We start from the raw sequence: 21,855 nt of genomic DNA, 5'->3' as shown, positions 1-21,855 counted from the left end.
TCTGATTCAGCCCCTAGCCTGGGAACTTCCATATGCCAAGAGTGAGGCCCTAAAAAGCAAAAAAAAAAAAAAAAAGATATTTGTGTACCTCTATACTAATACATAGATATTATTAAAAATCACACAAAATAGTCATTTTTAGTATATGAAACAAAAATAAAATGCAAATATCAGTTCCAATCCTTGTGCTGGTTCCCTGGGGTGCGTGTCCCTGCTTTGGAGATTATTCCAACAGGTCAAGAACTAGGTATGTCTTCAGGTCAGCATGCAGAGCAGCCATAAACCAGCCTGATCTATTTCACTGGTTTTCAGAATAATTCTCTGCTCTCTTATATATTCACAGCTATTAGCATGCCTCATGCTCGGGGTGACTGCCTTTTCTTCATGTAGCCTCATTTTATCACTTTATAAGTTTTGATGGTATTAGCAAGTTTGTAATAGCTTCTCCCTCCTCTGTTTCACAGTAGATCAAACATTAGCGTTAAATGGGCAGTTTCTGATTTCTCCTTAAAATGGAATCCTAATTGTGTTTAAAACTACCTTCTCCCTGGGTGGTTTCTCAATAATAATTGCCAAAATGCTGAGAAGTTTCTGTCCTTCAAGAAGGAACAAGCTAAATCTGGCATCCTCTTGCCCCCTACTGAATTCCAGATAAGTGTCTGACCTTTGTTGACCCCAAAGAGGCAAGCAGGGGCTTCATCCATGAATGACGGCCGCCAATGTATTTGAGACTTTCTATTCAGTTTAGTCAATATTTCTGAAACCTTACCATGTACAAGGTTCAGGAATCTGTTTGAGCCTGATGTTCCCGTCTATGTTGTTATTGGATTAGGGAAAGGCATCTTTTGTGTGAAAAATGGCTAATGTATAAGAAACAGGTCTTCAGATAACATTCAGATATTTCACTTCATCTTCATATACATATCATCTGTGAAAGGAAGCTTAGCTTGTCTATTACAGTGGTCTTCAAAAGTATATCAGGAGTTCCCGTCGTGGCGCAGTGGTTAACAAATCCGACTAGGAACCATGAGGTTGCGGGTTCGGTCCCTGGCCTTGCTCAGTGGGTTAAAGGTCCGGCGTTGCCGTGAGCTGTGGTGTAGGTCGCAGACGTGGCTTGGATCCTGTGTTGCTGTGGCTCTGGTGTAGGCCGGTGGCTACAGCTCCGATTCGACCCCTAGCCTGGGAACCTCCATATGCTGCAGATGTGGCCCTAGAAATAGCAAAAAGACAAAAAAAAAAAAAAGTATATCAGAAGCACCAAGTCTTTTCTCTAAGATTATACTTGGAATCATCATGAAAAGATGTGTGAGAGGGGAATGTTCCGGTTAATTTATTTTTTTATAATGATTTTTATTTATTTTTTCCATTATAGCTGGTTTATAGTGTTCTGTCAATTTTCTACTGTACCGCCTGATGACCCAGCTACACATACATGTATAGATTCTTTTTTCTGTTCTGGTTAATTTAAAGGCGGGAGCCCCATGTCTCATTTATGGGGCTTTGTCTTGCCCTACACCCTCCCAGCTCCTGATGCCCTTTCTTGTAGAAAACAAGAAAAGAGCCAGAGATTGGGGCGGTGAAAACCCATGGACTAAAATCTCTGCTCTGCAGGAAACAATATGAATGTGTGACTCTGAGATGGGTTCTCAACCCCCTGTTGCCTCTGTTGGATTGTGTTAAAGGTAGAACCAATGATATTTACTTCCTGGAATGGTTATGAGCCTCAGGTGAAAAATTTGGCTCCTTGCTTTGCTTTAGTAACTCTGCTCCCAGCAGGCCCCAAGTTTCCTGAGTAAGAATAAGGGCAGCCATGACAACCCAAGCCAAGGTACACAGGTGAGAAGGAAATTCTGCCTGAGGCTCCTTCTATGCAGCAACTCCAATGGGTAAAAAAATAAAAATGAAAAAAAAAAAAAAAAAAAACCAGACCAAACACTTGGATGTGCAGCCATAAGATTTATGATCCAAACTGACTCCTTCTTGTCAGGGAGAGAAACCACAGGCTTGCAGGACCCCAGATGTTCTCCATAAGGTCTTCCAGACCTGTCCACTTTCTCCTAAATGTGTTCATAACTTACTTTGTTCCTAATCACTAAATTTTATGTTTTTCTCTCCTCCCATGACAGAGCCCTCTAGAGTCTCCTTCTGATCTGTTGCCCCATTCAATGAAAATGATTGTGAATATGCTTTGTAATGCTCACAACCTGTTCACACGTGAGTTGCTATTATTGGGTCTTATATGCAAGTTTCCAGAAACTGTACATATCATGCTTTTTGACATTCATTAGTCATTGTCTTTGATTAGCTTTGCTTTCTATTTGTCTTCTTTCAAACATAACTGACCTCTATCTCATCCATTCCCTATAGCCCTTGCAACCTGAACCTCTGACAGACCAATAACCGGTGCCTCTGCAGGAGAACGTGGCCTTCATTGCTCTGTCCTTTTCTTCCCTACCACTAGTTTTGTTTTCCCAGAGGAGAGCCAATATCCCACACCAGATAGGCTGCTGCCTGGGATTCATTTCATTAACAGGCTATCCATTGCTTGGAATCATCCATTACTGGTGGCAAAAAGATGCCACAGTCCTTCCCAGTTGTGAGGGTGGAGGACATTTGGGGCCTGGATTCATCTCCTGATCCCTCTCTCCTGCCCTCCCCAGTGGAGAGGTTCAGAATCTGCATTTTCTTTTTCCGTTTTTTGGCCTTAACCTGTGGCATATGGAAGTTCCCGAGCTAGGGGTCGAATTGGAACTGCAGCTGCAGGCCTATGCCACAGCCATGTCAACATCGAATCTGAGCTGCATCTGTGACCTACACTACCATTGAGCAAGACCAGGGATCGAACCCTCATCCTCATGGATACTAGATGGGTTTTCAACCCACTGAGCCACAACAGAAACTCCAGAATCTGCATTGTTTTGAGAAGGGAATAATGGTCAAGGCCCCGACTGCGATTGTTTTTAGGAGCAGCCAAGGGGAGGTAGGACCTGTGAGCAGGGAGTGTAGGCAGCTGGTGGCTAGAGCTGTGGGTATCTCTTCAACCTGGGGAGCCTCGGGCTGCACAGCTGAGAGGTGTGGGTGAAGGGAGGCAAATGCGGCAGGCAGCTCATTGCTCAAGCCTACACTTCAATCCCTGCAGCACTAGAGGTATTTGCCAATAGATAGCCCCACCCTTCTTTGGAAAGGATGAGTTATTGACTGTGAAGGAAACGCAAATAATGGAGATTATTTCCGTGCAGAGACAACATGAGCCGGGGTTCTCTTTTAGGTAGTAGGTCTTATCAACAATGGCTTCCCTAAGTGCCTCCAAAGTGTCTATCCATTAGGGCCAAAGGAGGCGCTTTGATTCTCCCTCAGAGGGGAAAGCAGCTTAATAAATCACCAAGTGGATGGCGCGTCTAAATTCAATAATTGTGAAGTGCAGATAAATCACTGCTGTCAATGCTGACTTAGACTTTATTCATTCAAAACAGTTAAATTCACCCAGCAATACTACCATCCAGCATCCAGACCCACACAGCTCACAGCCCCTGACCACTGGGCTAGAGTGTCCTCCCAGAGCTGGGCCTCATCTCTGGCTATCTGTTGGGAAGTGAGGAAGGAGGAAGGAGGTTGAATTGCCATCAGAGAAATGACCCATTCGAGTGACAGAGAGATCATGGAAGCTCACTGTGAATAATTCATTGTCCTGCCGGCTGTGTGTTAGGTTTCATTCCTGGAGCTGCTGTTGGAAAGGAGATCAGGCTCTGGCACCTTCCTCCAGCTGCACCACTGGGCCTTCTAACACATGATCTGTGGTTGATTTGCTTACCAGCTAGGGGAGGGTGTGACAGCCTGGTACATGATAGTAGCTAGAAGTTTCCTAGATTCAAGTTGAGCCAAGATTGAGAGGATAATTTCATCTCCTCTCCCAGATTCTTTCCCATAAAATATAGGGTGTTTCTAGCCCCTCCATTCAACTCTAAGTACGTTTCATGTAAAATGCAAGAAAGTGTAACCCTTATATTTATAAACATGCCAACTTGCAAATGGTTGGATAGGTATTTGAATTATTGATTGTTAAATATTTCAGCTGAATTCCTCATCCATCAGTTCTTGTGAGAAGCCAGGGGACAGATTTACGATGCTGGAGTTTTTCTGGTTAGTTGGCAGTTGGCATCTCCATTAATTATGGCCCACATGGTAGGGTCTGTAGGCTCAATGCAGCACTCAAAATCAGGTATCTATTATTCCTTCTAAAGAGAGTTTATGCAACAAGAGCTACTGACATGAAAAGGAAAAGGAACGTACCATCTCTGAATTATTGCTGTCACTTTCTGAGGTTTTGGAGGGCCTGATTGCATCTCTGACTACCTTGTTGTCAGAGCAACTGACATTGTTGAAAGAATAACTTTTTAGAGGCAGACAGACTTGGATTTCAGTTCTAGGTCCCTCCCTTCCTGATTCTGTGGACCTGAATAATTTCCTTCCTTCCTGGCAATCTCAATTTATCTAATAAAAGAGAACAATCTTAACACATTGGATATAAATATAAATATGTTCATGTACATATACCTATGTGTGTAGATAGATGGTTTGATAAAATGTAGTCTAATGCCTGTCAAATAATAATAAAAAGCCACAGTTCTTAAACAATAAAACATACGTTTCACGAGGGGAGAGATCACAGTCCAATTTATTCACGGTTAATCCGCATTGCCTAGATCAGTGCCTGATGCAGAGAAGGAAGTCAATAAATATGTGTTGAATTAATAAATGAGCACATTCCATGTTCCAGACACTGAACCCTGTGTCATTTAATCTTATGAGAATCCTAGGAGGCAGGTATTATCATTTTTCCATAATGATGATAATTTCCATCATGCCTACAATGATCATAGGATCATTGAGATATTACTTTAGGGGTGGAGGGAAGTGAGAGCCGAGGCACATTTAAAAACTTGGGTTTCTCCAACAAGTTGCCACAGAATAGCACAGGGAACTGATTCAGTATCCTATGATAAACCATAATGGAAAACAATTTTTAAAAGAACATAGATAGATCACTTTGCTATACAGCAGAAATTAACACAACATTATAAATCAACTATGCTTCAATTACAGAAATCAAATAAATAAAATTTGGATATCTTTAGCAAAAAATGTATCCCTTCTAAGCCTCAACTTCTCTATATGTAGAATGGGAGTCACAATTACCATCCCACTTACCTTCCGAGTCAGTGTGAGGTTCTGATAAGATAATGCAAATGTCACTCTGAAGGTCTACAAATCATGAGACATTGTATGGCATTATTATTATCTTTCTGGTCTGCTTGTGCTCTTCCTGTTCTCAGTGGCCTTGCTTCATATGCCAAAGGTGGCGAGCACTTTATCAAGCAATAAAAGACCTGTTGATTATGAATTAGGCTGCCTGAACGCCAGGGTGAAATCCAGTTGTGAGTCTTCCAGTCTAGGGAGTGTTGCCTAGCAATTAAGAGTGAGGGCTTTTAGTATCAAAGAGAGCTGAGAGATCTTGGGCACGTCACTGCTCTGAGTTGCTTGATGGTACCTTTTCTCGGAGAACTGCCCTCTTCCCCATCACAAAGAAGGAATCACGTTTCCATCATGTGACGGAGCCTCCTCAGCCATCCGTGTTGGGGCCAGAGTTGGTGATGGACCCAAGCTGGGCCTGCAAGAGTCTCTTTCTATAGAAAATATATCTGGGGGAGTTCCCGTCATGGCACAGTGGTTAACGAATCCGACTAGGAACGATGAGGTTGCGGGTTCGGTCCCTGCCCTTGCTCAGTGGGTTAAGGGTCCGGCGTTGCCGTGAGCTGTGGTGTAGGTCGCAGATGTGGCTTGGATCCTGCATTGCTGTGGCTCTGGCGTAGGCCAGCGGCTACAGCTCCGATTCAACCCCTAGCCTGGGAACCTCCATATGCCGCGGGAGCGGCCCAAGAAATAGCAACAACAACAACAACTACAACAACAAAAAAGACAAAAAGACAAAAACAAAAAAAAACAAAAAAAAAAAGAAAGAAAATGTATCTGGAAGACAGAACCTGGAACTGGGCTGGGAATGGTCATTGGAAGTACTCTACAAAAGAAGGCTTTCAACTCCTGCTCTTACAGTCCTGTAGTGGCCATGGTTCTCCCCCTGCCTAAGGCCTAGTTGTTCAACTTGGCTTTGAGTTTCATGAGATCCCAATACATCCCCCGCAAATGCCTTTGTTATTTGAAGTTAGTTTCAAGGAGCTCTGTTTCTTGCAGTCTAAAGAGTTTCACCTAGTTCTCAGCCCTGTTTGTCTTCCTGGGGATTTCTCATGACTCTATTCAGAACTGCGGTGTAAAGAACCTCTCTGACTTCTTGAAATCTGCTTTGAAATACAGGACAATGTTTTTCCAAACTGTGTTCCACAGAATACTGGTTGCATGAAGTGAATTGTCTTACATAGATAAAGGGCTCCAAGAAAAAAATCAATTTAAGAACAATCAGTTAAACAAATTCTAATAATAGGAACATTTATTGAGGGCTTGCTACATATGTGCATATGTGTATATATATGGGGGGTCGGAGAGAGACTATATATACATATATATATACACATATAGACCATACACACACACACACATATAGACACTGTTTAGCTGGACCCTATTCTAGGTGATCTACATCTATTAATTTGTTGAATTCTCACAATAGCCCTTTGAAGTGTGTGCCATTTATCTGCCTCATTTTATAAATGAGAAAACTAAGGCACTAAGAGTTTAGGGAGCCTGTGTGAATGTATACAGCTGGTAAGGAGTAGAGCTAGGCTTTGAAGCCCTGTGTCTGAGTCTAATAGAACTTTCTAAATGAAGGAAATATGCTGTATCTGCTCTGTTTAAATGGTAGATCTTTGTCACATGCCATCGAATACTTGAAACATGGCTGGCGGGTCTGAGGAAGTGAATTTTAAATCATATGTAAATTTAATTAACTTAAATTTAAATATGCACATGTGCTTGTGGTGACTGTACTGGACTGTGCAGGCTTAGACGCTGTGCTTTGGACCACTACATCATCAGAATCAAATAGGCTTCTTTCCTGCAGGACTTCTTAGAGCCTTTATGCATTAACAAATTCTGTGAAACGCAAAGAAGAAATAGTACATATTCGAGGGGCCATAATCACAGAAAAGCTTTTAGCACAGGGTATCTTAAGGGATAAGGGCTCCACAGAGTATAGTGACCAAGGGGACATATCAGTCAGGGTCAGCTCCTCTGGAGGTGACAGATGACCCTGTCCCCTTGGGGGGATGTCTGAGGGGTTGACATCCTGAAGCCAGAGCCTGCCTGCCCATGCAGTGTGGCAGAGTCTGCTGGGTGCCCAGAGGCTTTCCTGAAACTACTGCCATGGAAATCACACTTCTTGGCACAGAAACAAAAACGTTTGCTCCCAAAAGCACAGAGATGATAAGGTTTCAGGAGTTCCCATCGTGGCTCAGTGAGTTACCTGACTTACCATCCATGAGGGTTCCAGGTTTGATCCCTGGCCTCGTTCAGTGGGTTAAGGATCCGGTGTTGCCGTGAGCTGTGGTGTAGGTCAGAGATGTGGCTCAGATCTGACATTGCTGTGGCTGTGGTGTAGGCTGGCCGCTGCAGCTCTGATTTGACCCTTAACCTGGGAACCTCTACATGCCATGGGTGCAGCCCTAAAAAACAAAAAAATAAAAATAAATAAATAAATAAATAAACCTTATCCCAAACACATTCTTATTTTGCACAGATTGGATGAATTAATTTAACTTAATAAAGACGTATGCTTACCAAATTACCAAGCACTTTAACTTCTATCCATTCTACTTAAAGTGTGGTTCCCACCAGCAGCAGCCGCCTTACCTACCCCAGACCTACTGGATCAAACGCTGGGGGTGAGAGACAGCTCTCTGTGTTTTCACAAGTCCTCCAGGTGACTCCCACGCAACTTCAAGTCTGAAATTGTTTCCATGTATTTGTCTCGTTTCATCCTTAGACCTGAAGACTGGTCCAGGGAATTTAAACAACACGCTAGAAATGACTGAGTTGAAACAAGAACCCAGTTCTCAACCAGCCTTGCCCAGAGGTCTTCCAGACATTCTGGGGAGAATCAGCTGCTGGCTGGCCCTCTTCTCTGCACTTGTCCACGATTCAGAGGTGACCATGGAGCAGAGGGGCCAGCAATGTGCACCACTGCACCCTTTTCTCTTGCTCCACTGCCTGCCTCCTCACTTCCTGTCCCTGAATGCTTTAATAAGTACCCAGGGGGCAGCATTTTCCATCTTCCCCTCGCCTCTCATTCTCCCTCACTGAGGCTTTTATACTCCTTAGTCTCTCATGTGGGAAAGTAGAAATTTAATAGGCATAAGGAGATGTAAATGGGATTTCATGGTTAGGAAATGCTGGACTAAACAAAGTAGATTTTAAATCACAGATCTTCTCAGAGCCTTTATTTTACTATGTAATATATGAAGCTCCCGAAAGAGGAGATAGCAAGCAACATTCACCATCTCAGAGGACCACAGAACCTTTTTATTCAGGGGACGTTTCAGGAGACTAGTGGATAGGACATGAGACAGTTCAATTTTGGAGGGTCATGGTAAAGATGGAGAAAGTTCCAGAATGCAGACTTCCCATTCTACCAATCTGTGCTATCTCCAGCCCATCCACAAATGAAACCCTCTCAGAGATCTTTTTAAGGTGCCAAGTTTATCGAGCAGAAATAAGAAATGCTATAGAAATATTAATATTTGGGGTTGAGGTCTAACACTGGGTGCCCACAGTACTGCTGGGACTGGGTACCGGAGACCCCACTGGGCTGGTTGTGAACTCTTTAGTTGCTGGATCTTGGGGAGTTAGGATGAGGTGAAGGTAAAAGATAGCTGAGTCAGGGATATGTGGGTTTCTGAAGGCTCCAGGCAAGAGTGTGCTGTTAACTATGGGATTATTTCAGAGTTTGACAATCAATTCTGCTATTCTGGTTCATGCCAGTTAAGTATTAGACTTGAATTCAAAAGCAGGCTTCAGGAAATCTGTGTCCCTTCAAGACTGTATTATCCAAATAAAACAGCATATAGAACATTTGGGGATGTAGTAAAATACAAAGCATGGTTTTCCACAAAAACAATGAAGTTAATCAACTATATATATTAGTAAACACAAGTTCTATTGCTCTATAACAATGCAAATCTCAGATTTTGGTTGAAGATACATTCTCTTTCATTTTAGGTATCCATTGATTCTACTTGGTAGACTCAAAAGCCGTATCCTTCTGTAGAAGTGGTCACACAGCTCACTGGCTTGGTTGGTTGCCTGTAATAGGACAAAGAATTCATAAATTAAACTTTGAAAACCTTATTGCTGGTTCTGGCTCTGCCACTAGCTCTATGGCCTAGGGAAAATCACATACCTTCTCTGCCTTTGGAAAATGGGGTTAACCATAAGCTAATATGCATGAAAGCAGCTGATATAATGCATGATACATAACATGCTTTCAATAAATGTTGCAAGAACTGAAAAATTGTTCCTAAACCTGGAAAACTAAAAAAGTCAACTAACTAGCTAACTAAAAAACCACATGCATGCATGCACACAAGCTCATTCTGGGCCACAGACCTCATTGAAGGGGTAAACTGCTGGTTTGGATTTGAATGTGGTGAGGAATCTGAGACTAAGTGCCTCTTCAACTCTGCACCCTCGCCTTCAGCTAAGGAAAAGCAGATGTACAAGAAAGGAGGTACTGGTTTGAGTGACAAATCCTGAGCTGGAAGAAAGCACACATAATCCCCATGGGCAAGGCCTCATGATCTGGCATTTGGGTGACAGACACATAGTATATTACAAGCATGTATCAGTTAGCGTTGGTTAAGTAACCAACCATCCCCATACCTAGTGGCAATGGCCACATATTTAGCCCATTGTTCTGTGGATCCAAATGTGGGCCTGGGCTCCTGTGGTCTTATCTGGGCCCACTCAGACATGCACAGTTGGCTACAGAGCCAGCTAGGAATTAGCAGGCCTATGTTGGCGTTAGTTGAGATGACCCATCCTTGTGCCCCATGGTGTGTCATCCTGCAGTGGACTAGTCCAAGCCTATTCACCTGGCAGCAGAGCAGGGTGCTGGGAATAAGTAGAAGTCCTCAAACCCTGTTAGGGTCAGAACTGGTGCAGCAGTGTCACTTCCCCTGCATCCTACTGGATGCAGCACGCATTCAAGGGGTGGAGAAACAGTTCCCATCTGTTGACGGGAGGAGCTTGATAGGATTTATGATCAAAGTGTCCACCCATCTGAGCCAACAGGTGTCATGCAACCCAGTAGACCCGTCCAGGAGCTCTCTGCCTAGAATTGGAACATTAAGTGAAAGGAACCAGGAGAATGACATTGTGACTCCAGACCATTGGTTCTTGCTACTTTGCTTGCCCAGTGCAGCCTCGCCATTTCCTTTCTCAAGCCTGGCTGTGAGTTTCACTTTAATTCTGTACCCCATGCCCCGTAGAAGATGCTTTGGTGCATTGCCCAGATTTCCCCCCAGGACTGGAAGCATTGCTTGCTGATGGCTACCAGATGTCTCATCCCCCCAATTGCCCTTTCCTCATGAGTGCCACCTCGCCCAGGGTTGTGTGCCCTTCCTAGCATGGCCTCCCTTGGGATAACTCGGAAAGGCCGTCCCTCTGCCCCCACCTGCCTTCCTCACTCCTTCATGGGTTTCATTACCAAGAACACTGCAACCAGCGTCCTCCCAGGAAGGGAAGCGGGGAGAGACATAAGAAAAGCAAAGGAGGATCAGAGAGCTATGGAAGCCGCGTAAGGAAGGGCGTCTCAAGCCAGATTCTTTTACTTACAGTCAAAAACTGTTCCAAGATATTGAAGTCCAGGATTGTTTTCTCTACACTGTTTGCTAATTCTTGTCTACTCTTAATTGAGTGTCTACTATTTGACCCCTTAAAATAACCCTGCTGTGTGAATCCCCCCCGTATTTACCCATTTAACAGTGGAGATAACTTTAACTCAAGGACCTTACACGACTTGCCCAGGGTGAAGAGCTGATAAAGCCGAGTAGTGAAGAAACTTGACTGTGGAGCCAGGCGGCCTGAGTACGATTCCCATTCCCACCACTTGCTACCTATGTCACCTTGGGCAGGTCGCTTGATCTCCCTAAGCCTCCGTTTCCTCCTCTGTAAAGTGAGAGTAATAATCATACCTGTCCCACTGGGTTGCCGTGAGGGTGAAATGTGTTAATACGCATAAAATGGTTAGAACAGTGCCCGACAAACAGTCAGCTTTGCGTAAGTGTTGGCTGTTATTATTGCTATCTTTGATGTCAGGAGCATTAGTAATCCAGGTATTAATATTGGATTCCAAAACCTGTGCATGCGCTGTATACGGTCTTCCTCTTTCCCCCAGTTCATCTTGCTCCCAGAATGCTGGAAATTGAGCAGAGAGCCGTGCATCTCTAATGACAGGGGACAGCGCCAGCCAGTCTAATGACAGGGCTCCTCATTGCTGGCCTTCACATTTTCCTTTGTTGCAGGTTTGAAATACTGTCTCCTCCCCACTCACCAGCTTTACTGTAAGTAATTGTCTTCTTGGATCAACCTGAAAGGTGCTGTTTGGGGAGTCCTGGCCTGATGGGGATGCAATTTGTTAAAGAATATTTATACACAATAGACTCCCAGAGAAAATGGGCACTGTGCTCCCCAAGGCGCTGGTTTAATTATTAGGATCTTTCTCCAGGCCATTCGGAATCTCATGCCGACCTCTATCATCTGTGAATCTTGTGATGGAATACAGCATAAATATCAGAATCAATAAATTACAAGTTTTCAAGGATGGAGGCCGAACAACAGTAACCTGGTTACTGGGCACCAAAGCCAGCTTCCCCTTAGAAACCTTAATCCTGGAATAAGAACTCTGGGCAGTGGGGTGTGTTCTTGTTATAGGGCACATGCTGTTCTGAAATTAAAAGAATGCCGCTTGGTCTTAAAATCTGAGACCTTGTAATAACAAGGGATGGTTAGGTTCTTAGTGAAAAAAGGAACATTCCCCGGTTTAATCAACTTCTGTTTGAAAGTCACAATGCTAGGATGAGTGTGAAAAGCAAAGGTTGACTGAGCATCCATTAAGGGTGCCGAACATACAAAGGAAAGGGGGCCAGAGTCCTTGCTGTCCTCCCAGGAAGAGAGTAGGAGGAGGCATAAGAAAAGCATCTTTCTGGGAGGATCAGTGAGTGATAGAAGGAGCATAAGGAAGGGCCTCTCAAGCCAGCTTGGCGGCCAGTGGGGGCTTCCTGAGCAGAAGATTCTCAACACAAGGAAAATCTCATCTTGGTGCAGAGGGAGAAGAGTTGAACTAGACAGAGAAGGAAGCTCTCAATGGCATGGATGCCCGCACAGCTTTGAAGAGCTGAGGGAATCTCTCTTTGAATTTTATTTTATTTTATTTCATTTCATTTCATTATTATTATTATTATTATTGCTTTTTAGAGCTGCTCCTGCAGCATATAGAACTTCCTAGGCTGGGGTCAAACTGGAGCTGCAACTGCCAGCCTACACCACAACCACAGCAACGCCAGATCCAAGCCGGGTCTGTAACCTATACCAGAGCTCACTGCGACACCGGATCCTTAACCCACTGAGCAAGGTCAGGGAATGGAACCCGCATCCTCATGGATACTAGTTGGATTCATTTCTGCTGCACCACAGTGGGAACTCCCTGTGGGAATCTCTTAAATCCACTTCTCCCACCTCCACTCCCACTCTTCTACCAGTGAGCGAGGGCAGGTTCTCACCATCTCTCACCTGGATTACTGCGGCCCTCCTCTTACTGCTACTCTGTTTTCTGCCCTCCTGTAACTATTCCCAGCCACTGCCACCACCCTTCCAAATCTATCCTCTTCTGAGTAAGCTCATTCTCACCCCTCTTCCCAAAACCTCTTAAACGGGCCTTCCCAGCAGAATGAAACCTCTTCTGTTTAGCCAGTGCCCTGCGTGGGCGAATCCTCTCTTCCCAAGGAGGCTGATCTCCCACCTCTCTGCTATCTTGGGCTCGAAGGACACAAAACAGAAATTTGAGGGTCATCAGGGCGCTGGGCACTGTGCCGAATGCTTTTGCTTTATATATCACATCATTTATCCTCATTTTACAGATAAGTCTAAAAGTGAAGCCAATGTGGCTTCACACCCATGCTCTTCCTAAGACTATATTTAGAATTAAATGTATATCCATGGAAACACTATAAATATCAACAGAGGAATGAAGATGTGGTATACACACACACACACACACACACACACACACAATGTAATACTACTCAGCAATAAAAAAGAATGATATAATGCCATCTGCAGCAACATGGATGGAACTAGAGATTATCATACTAAGTCAGAGAAAGACAAATACCATATGATATCACTTATATGTGGAATCTAAAATATGACACAAAAGAACCTACCTATGAACCAGAAACAGGAGTTCCCTGGCAGCCTAGTGCTTAAGGATCCAGCATTGTTGCTGGTTGACTTGGGTCACTTCTGTGGCTTGGGTTCATTCCTTGGCCTGGGAACTTGTGCCCACCACAGGTGCAGCCAAAAGAAAAGAATGAAAGAGAGAAAGAAAGAAATAAAAAAGGAGTTCCCTTCACGGCTCAGTGGTTAATGAATCCGACTAGCAACCGTGAGGTAGCGGGTTCGATCCTTGGCCTCGCTCAGTGGGTTAATGATCCAGAATTGCCATGAGCTGTAGTGTAGGTTGCAGACACGGCTCAGCTCTCTCAGATCTGGCGTTGCTGTGGCTCTGGTGTAGGCTGGCAGCTATAGATCCGATTAGACCCCTAACGTGGGAACCTCTATGTGCCACGGGTGCAGCCCTAAAAGACCAAAAGACACACACACACACACACACACACAAAGAAAGAAAGCAAGAAAAGAAAAAAGAAAAAGAAACAGAGTCACAGACATAGGGTATAGACTTGTGGTTGCCAAGGAGGAGGGGGTTGGGGGAAGGGTAAAGTGGGAGGCTGCGGTGAGTAGATGTAAGCCATTAAAAATGAAGGGGATAATCCATAAGCTCCTACAGCATAGCACAGACAACTATATTCAATGTCCTATTATAATGCATATTGGGAAACAATATTTAAAAGAATATATATGTATAAAAACTGAAAAGCCTTACTGTATAGCAGAAATTACCACAACATTGTAAATTAACTATACTTCAATAAAATAAAATAATAAATGTATATTCAGACTTATAAACTAGTGATTAAAAGCCTGGAGAAATAAAACGCTGTTAGTTATATGAAAATTATACAAATTATTCATAATTGTTAAAGGCCCACGTCGCCTTGAAAACCTGGAATTAACATCTGACACGACATCAGGCTCCTGATCGCCCGTCTGATCTCGTTTCCTTTCAGCCCTTCTCCTGCAGTCTGTGCTTCAGCCACGCTGGCCTCTTTGCTCTCCCCGGAATGGACCAAGCATGATCCAGCTGAGGGATTTTTTAAATGAGATGTTCCTCTGTTGGGGAACTGCTCGATCATCAAGTTTTTTCATGATTCATTTTTTCGCTTCATTGAAAGCTTTGCCCAGATCTCACCTCCTCAGCGAGGGCTTCACTGACCACATTTTGTAATATTTCCCCAGCATACTTGGTTTCTCTTTCTTGTCACCCTTATTCATAGTCTTTCCACTATCTGACATATTTGCTTGTTTATATGTTGTCTTCCTTACTCCACAGGGTTCTACAATGCCAGGACTTATACCTCTAGAACCTAGAACTGTACCTGACTTGCGATAGATATGGAGTTAATGTTTATTGAATGAATGGAAGAATGGCTCCCAAGGCTTGACTCTGACCTGATGGAGAGCATTACAGCAACTAAAACACATGGAGTCATGCAGAAGACGACCTGGGTTACTGGTAGACCATGGAAAAACAGGAGAGATGTGGAGGCAAAGTGGGTGGTGTCCCCCTAACGTGCTTAGGGAAGAGAAAGGCTGGATGTGGTCACACCAGGTGCTTTGATGGGAATCCCATCAGTTATGGAGACCAATACCTTATCTTTGTACCCTGAGCACCTGGCACAGTGTAAACACTCAACGAATGCTTAACCCATGTGTGAATCCTGGAATTTTATGGTTGCCACAGCCTGCCTCTCGCTGGTTCTCCTGAAGTTCTGAGAGCAAAAGTTGGTCAGTGATTTTACAAGTGGTTATTTTCTAAGTGTGTATCTTTTCCATTCTGTGCTTGCAATGGCAGCACGAGCAGTCTGATTTCTGGTTGCTCTACTGGGTAGAAACTTTCTTATAACTCTCAAGGTTGGCTCAGATCCAGCCGTGGAGTCTGGGAAGCTGAAGGCTGAATGACTGTTCCAAAGGCCTTCTCTGTAAAAGTGGTTAGTGTTTTGGCAAGCTTGTTGGAGATTCTTCACTATGGGAACCGCTTTACTTCTCAGGGTGACTTGAAAAAGTTAGATGGTCAGGGGGCACATTCTGCAGCAGAGTTTTTCTATTTACAGGTTTGCAGTGGTTTGTGGTGGTCTTCAGATCGCCTCAACACTGTGGTTTGTGAAATCAATGTAATGAGTTACAGCTTTTTAAAATAAAATATATTAGAATAGAATCTATAATTGGCAATCTAGAATCAAAAATGTATTTCAAAAACGAAGGCAAAATAAAGACATTTTTAGACAGCAGATGCACACTAAAGAAAATGCTAAAGATGTTCTCAGCAGAAGGAAAATGATCCCTCACTGAAGCATGGAGATACAGAAAGGAAAAAAGCAAAAGACAAAGTTTAGAGAAATTGAATGTATAAAACACATACCGAATTAAAATACATGACAACAAAGCACAAATTTGGGAGGGTATTAAATGGAATGAAGATGTTCTAATATTCTTCCATTTCCTTCTTTTTCTTCTTCTTTTTTTTCTTTTTATGGCCTCACCTATGGCATATGGAAATTCCTAGGCTATGGGTCAAGTCAGAGCTGCAGCTGCCAGCCTATGCCGCAGCCATGGCAACACCAGATCCAACCTGCAGAATTTTTTCTTCCTACTAACTTAACATTCAACATATACAAAGCAAAGCTTGACCAAGAAGGAAGAAATAGACAAATGTAGAATCATAGTGGGAGTTTTTTAAATAAAAGATTCATTGAGATATAATTCACCTATAAAGTTCCTTCTTATAACGTGTACAATTCAGTGGTTTTAGGTATATACATAGAGTTGTGCAACCATCACCACTAATATTTGAACATTTTTATCTCCCCTTGAAGAAGCAAAGACACAATGGCATTCAGTCCTCTTTCCCCTCCCTGCCAGGCCCCTGACAAACTCGCTCTCTATAGAGTTACTTTTCTGGATATTTTTTCATATAAAAACAATCATACAATATGTGGCCTTCTGTGTCTGGCTTATTTCACTTAGCATAATGCTTTCAATGTTCACCTCTCATGCAGCATGTATCAATACTTCATTCCTTTTTATGGTCAAATAATATTCCATCGAATACCACATTTTACTTATTCATTTATAAACTGATGAATATTTGGTTTGTTTCCAATTTGGGGCTATATGAATAGTGCTCCTACGATTATGTCTATTCAAGTTTCTGTGCAGACATATGCTTTCAATTGTCTTAGGAATATTTTCCAATATATCTAAGAGTACAATTGCTAGGTCAAATGCTATCTCTAATTTTAACTTTTGAAGAATTGCTAAACTGTTTTCCAAAGTAGTTAGCTTACTTTGCATTCTCAACAGCAAGATATGAGTCTTCCAAATGCTCTACATCTTTGCCAACATTTGCAATTTTCTGGGCTTTTTGTTTTGGTTTTGGTAATTAGAGCCATCATAGAGGGCATGAGGTGGTATCTTGTTGTAGTTTTATGTTTCTAACGAATAGTGATGTTGAGCATTTTTTCATGTGCTTATTGACCACTTGTATACCTTCTTTAGAAAAATTCTATTTAAATCTGTCGCCATTTTTAAGAGCTCTATTGAAATATAATTCATAGCATACAATTCACCCAACTTACAATGTACAATTCAATGGTTTTTGCTGCATTCTATTATTAATTTTTCAAATAGTAATAAAATATATAGAACATAAAATTTACCATTTTAACACATTTTTGCATGCAAGTCAGTGGTATTAATTACATTTATAATGTTGCGCAAAACCATCTCTATTTCCAAAAATTTCAGCACCCCCTTAAAAAATTCTTTAACCCCATATTCCCTTCCTATCCTCCTACCCTCCAGCTCCTAATAACGTGTAAGCTATTTTTGGTCCCTATGAATTTGCTTATTCTAGATGTATTAATAAGTGTAATTGGATAATGTTTTTTTTTCTTCTGTTTTGGGTTTATTTCACTTACAATAATGTTTTTAAGGTTCATCCATGTTGTAACATATCAGAACTTCATTTACTGGAGTTCCTGTTGTGGCTCAATGGTAACAAACCCAACTAGTATCCATGAAGATGTGGGTTTGATCCCTAGCCCTGCTCAATGTGTTAAGGATCCGGCGTTTTCCTGAGCTGCAGTGTAGGTTGCAGACATGGCTCAGATCTGGAGGTACTGTGGTTATGGCACACACCGGCTCCGATTCAACCCCTAGCCTTGTGAGAATTAACATATGTCTTTTCTGTCAAAGGAAGTCTTGGTTACTCCATTTTGTTCCTGCTTTGTCTGAGACGTTGTCGGGATCTCCCCATGTTCATGTGTCTCATTTTCCAACACCGATGATCTGAACCAGAGTCATTTTAATTCTCCAACAGCCTGGAAACTTCCATATGCTATGAGTGTGGTCCTTAAAAAAGAAAAGAAAAGAAAAACAAAACTATTCAAATTCTTTGCCCCCATTTAAAAATTGGGTTATTTGCCTTTTTATTATTGAGTTTCAAATGTACTTTATACATTCATACCCCTATCAGAACATGTAATTTTTAATTTTACTTTTGTGATGGTATCCTTTGTAATACATTTTTATTTTGACGAATTTATTTTAAAATCTGTTTAACCTTGATTTAGCTACTTTTTCTTTTATCACTTGCACTTTGGGTTGTCATCTCTCTTTTTTTTTTTTGTCTTTTTGCTATTTCTTGGGCCGCTCCTGCAGCATATGGAGATCCCCAGACTAGGGGTCGAATCGGAGCTATGGCCGCCGGCCTACTCGAGAGCCACAGCAACGCAGGATCCGAGCTGCGTCTGCAACCTACACCACGGCTCACGGCAACGCTGGATCGTTAACCCACTGAGCAAGGGCAAGGACTGAACCTGCAACCTCATGATTCCTAGTCAGATTTGTAAACCACTGAGCCACGATGGGAACTCCAGGGTTGTCATTTCTATAAACCATCGCCAAATTCTAGGTCACAAAAACTTATGTATGTTTTCTCTTCAGTATGTTTTAGTTTTAGTTCCTACATTTGGGTTTATAAAGAATTTTGAGATAATTTTTGTGTATAATGTGGCAAAGGGGTCCAACTTTATTCATTCTGTGCAGAGCCAGTTGTTCAAGCACCACTTGTTAAAAGACTGCTCTTTCTCCTATTGTACTGTCTTGTCCTCCTTGTTGAAAATTAATGGACCATTAATGCAAGAGTTTATTTCTGGATTTTGAATTCTATGTCGTTGATTTATACACCTATCCTTTTGCCAGGTCCGCGCTGTTTTAATTACTACAGTTCCATAGTAAAAATTTTTTTTTCTTTTTATGGCCACACCTGTGGCATATGGAATTTCCCAGGCTAGGGGTCAAATTAGAGCTGCTGGAGTTCCCGTCGTAGCCCAGCGATTAACTAACCCAGCTAGCATCCATGAGAGTGGGGAGTTCTATCCCTGGTCTCACTCAGTGGGTTAAGGATCTGGCGTTGCAGTGAACTGTGGTGTAAGTCACAGACTTGGCTCAGATCCTGTGTTGCTATGGCTCTGGCATAGGCTGGTGGCTACAGCACCGATTCAGCTCCTAGCCTGCGACCCTCCATATGCCGAGGATGCCGGCCTAAAAGACAAAAAGACAAAACAAAAACAAAAATTAGTGCTGCTGAGGCCTACACCACATCAACAATGGATCCAAGCCATATCTGTAATCTACACTGCAGCTTATCATAACACTGAATCCTTTACCCACTGAGTGAGGCCAGAGATAGAACCTGCATCCTCATGGAGACAACATTGGGTCCTTAACCTGTTTGGCCTCAAGGGGAACTCCTGTAGTAAATTCTGAAATGTTGAAATTAGAAAATGTGAGTCCTCCAAACTTGTTCTTCTTTTTCAAGACTGTTTTACCTATTGGAAGTCCTTGCATTTCCATGTGAATTTTAGGATCGCAATATTGATTTCTGGTGAATAAAAAAGCCATCTGAACTGTTGATACTAATTGTATTGACCACATGGGAAGTATTGAAACACTAACAGTATTAAGTTTACCAATCCACGAACATGGGATTTCTCACTGTTTATTTAGGTCTTTCATTTCTTTCATTGATGTTTTGTAATTTTCAGTGTACAAATATTGTACATCTTTTTTTGGCTATACCCACAGCATGCAGAAGTTCTCAGCCCAGGAATTGAACCCACTCCAAGCAGTGACCCAAGCCACAGCAGTGACAATGCTAGATCATTAACCCACTGAGCTGCCAGGGAACTCCCAAGTATTACATACATTTTATTAAATTTATTCCATAGTAGGAGATTTTTGTAAATAGTGCTCACTTTTCTCTTTCTTTTTTCTTTTTTTAAAACATTTTTCTTTTTTTAAATTAAAGTATAGTTGATTTACAATGTTTTTTCAATTTCTTTTGTACAGCAAAGTGACCCAATCACACACAGTTCCCTGTGCTGTTCTGTAGGGCTCCATTGCTCATCCAATCCAAATATAACAGTTTACATCCAAAAAACCCCAAACAGTGGGGGGATGTGCTTGGGCTGTGGGATGGAAATCCTGTGAAATGAGATCATTATGTAACTACAGATGTGATAAATTCATTTGAGTAATTAAAAACAAAAAAGAAAAAAAAAAACCCAAACTGCCCATCCACTCCTTCCCTCCTGGGGACCACACAGAGTGTGAAGTGCTGATTGGGAAAGGACTTGATCTTACAGGAAAACATATCCTAGGGATATTCAACCTAGTGTTTGAGAGTCAGAGAAGGCTTCATACAGGACAAGAGCTCTGAGTGAAAGTGTTAGTTGGAGTGAGCCTGATGATGAGATGTGTAGGGGATAAGACATGGTGTATTCCAGAAAGAGTGAAGCCTCTGTTCAAGAGCATAAAGGTAGGAGAGAATTAATTGTGTTCCAGGAATTGAAAGACAGTCAGTATGTCTCACACAGAAGGGAGGGGTGACCCGGAGAGTAGAGAGACGTACTTATGAGAGAGAGAGGCCATATTAAGATGTGTTTGGCTTTTTCATTTCTTTCTCACTTTCATTAACAGATTTTGATACTGAAGTAGTGTTAGTTCAGTGGTGTTTTCTCCCCCCCTCTGCTCTAAGTAGCTTCAGGAGATCTGTAGAGATCCCCATGGGCTGTGGGTGGGAAGGCGGGACGAAGGACGAGTTCCTCTCCTTCATCATCTATTTTTGAAGCACCATTTCAACCCGAGCAGCAGTTTCACACTTACCTGATTTATAAAATGAATTACGGTGTCCATGGTTCATCTGAAGGCAGGGTTCTGCTGCTTAAAATTATAGCTGGCACCTTTGAATTAGATAGTTCCCGAGAAACGAACTATAACCTCCATGAGCTAGGAAATCCTCCCCCTAGCGAAGGACACAAACTCTGTCCTCAAAGGTAAGCAGGGTGCGGGTCTCCTTGATAGCATGGCCAGATGTTTCCAACGTGCTGCAATGAACACTTGACTTCAGTGTCCCGGAGCTGAACTGCAAAAGCTAAGAGAAGGGGGTGGAATGAGAGAAAGAGGAAAAGTCGAACACGTGAGTATGAGTGTTTGCAGGGACCTTGGAAAACATTTATTCCGAAAGGAGGGAAATCGCAGTAACTCAGATGGGATCTTTCTTCGGGGGACTTTCTGAACTAAAACAAGCTTCTCCTTGTTACTTATGCCTTTATCTCCGAGGCCAAAATGGTGAGCAAAACCGAGTCTCTCGCTTCCCACCCAACTTGTCATCACTCTCCCCCACCCCCACCCCTGACTACGGAGGAGAGGATATAATTTGAGTTTGGCAGAGAATGCAAAAACAGTTCATTTTCCCAGACGTTGAAAAACGGCAATTAAAACCATCCCGAACACCTTGAAAATTAATTAACTCTTTTCCAGTTAGGCTGATAGCCTCGTGAAGACAATGAACTCGCCTTGTTAATATACACTGGGACACATTCTTTCCCCATCTACCTGGCTTATCTTTATTTAGATTTTTACAAAGTAGTTACTAAATTGTGTGCACTAGTAAATGTGTTAACTTGGTGTGATTTCACAGAGATTTATGCACCTGCAAAGTCGAATATATTAAGTTCCCACAAAGGCGTGGTTTGGGGGGTATATTCTTTCCAAAGACTCTGTAAGGTACATTTTCAATGTGGAGAAGGATACGCAGGAACCAAAATCAATTGGTTTAAATTATTAAAATTCTAAGGACTCGCTACGGATTGGGTCAGGTATTATAAAACTTACAGTCCATCAATTTACTCTCAATATTAATTTTAGCCTTGTGCCTTGTCATGAAAACCATGAGAATGGAAAGCATGTAACGTCTCACTTACAGCTGACACAGAAGGGAAGTGACTCTGAAATATAGACCCTCTTGGCCTCTGGGGAAGATTTATGTGGTCAGGATCACTCTCCTCAGAGTAAGACTGCAGGTGAGTGGCAGGTCTGCATTATAAA

The 21,855-nt window shown here is 42.5% G+C and overlaps 1 long non-coding RNA gene across 1 annotated transcript; it reads right to left on the bottom strand.

Annotated features, from left to right (window-relative positions):
* Positions 1-8,432: 8,432 nt before the first annotated feature.
* LOC125133772 (uncharacterized) lies at positions 8,433-21,009 on the bottom strand. Its single transcript, XR_007136505.1, has 2 exons — positions 20,632-21,009; positions 8,433-9,309 (listed from the first exon to the last, which is right to left on the bottom strand). It is a non-coding gene; the product is annotated as an uncharacterized LOC125133772 (long non-coding RNA).
* Between the last annotated feature and the right edge of the window lie 846 nt (positions 21,010-21,855).

The sequence above is a fragment of the Phacochoerus africanus genome, chromosome 8, assembly GCF_016906955.1.
Source record: "Phacochoerus africanus isolate WHEZ1 chromosome 8, ROS_Pafr_v1, whole genome shotgun sequence".
NCBI lineage: Eukaryota > Metazoa > Chordata > Mammalia > Artiodactyla > Suidae > Phacochoerus > Phacochoerus africanus.
This window is presented reverse-complemented; position numbering and strand designations above follow the sequence as displayed.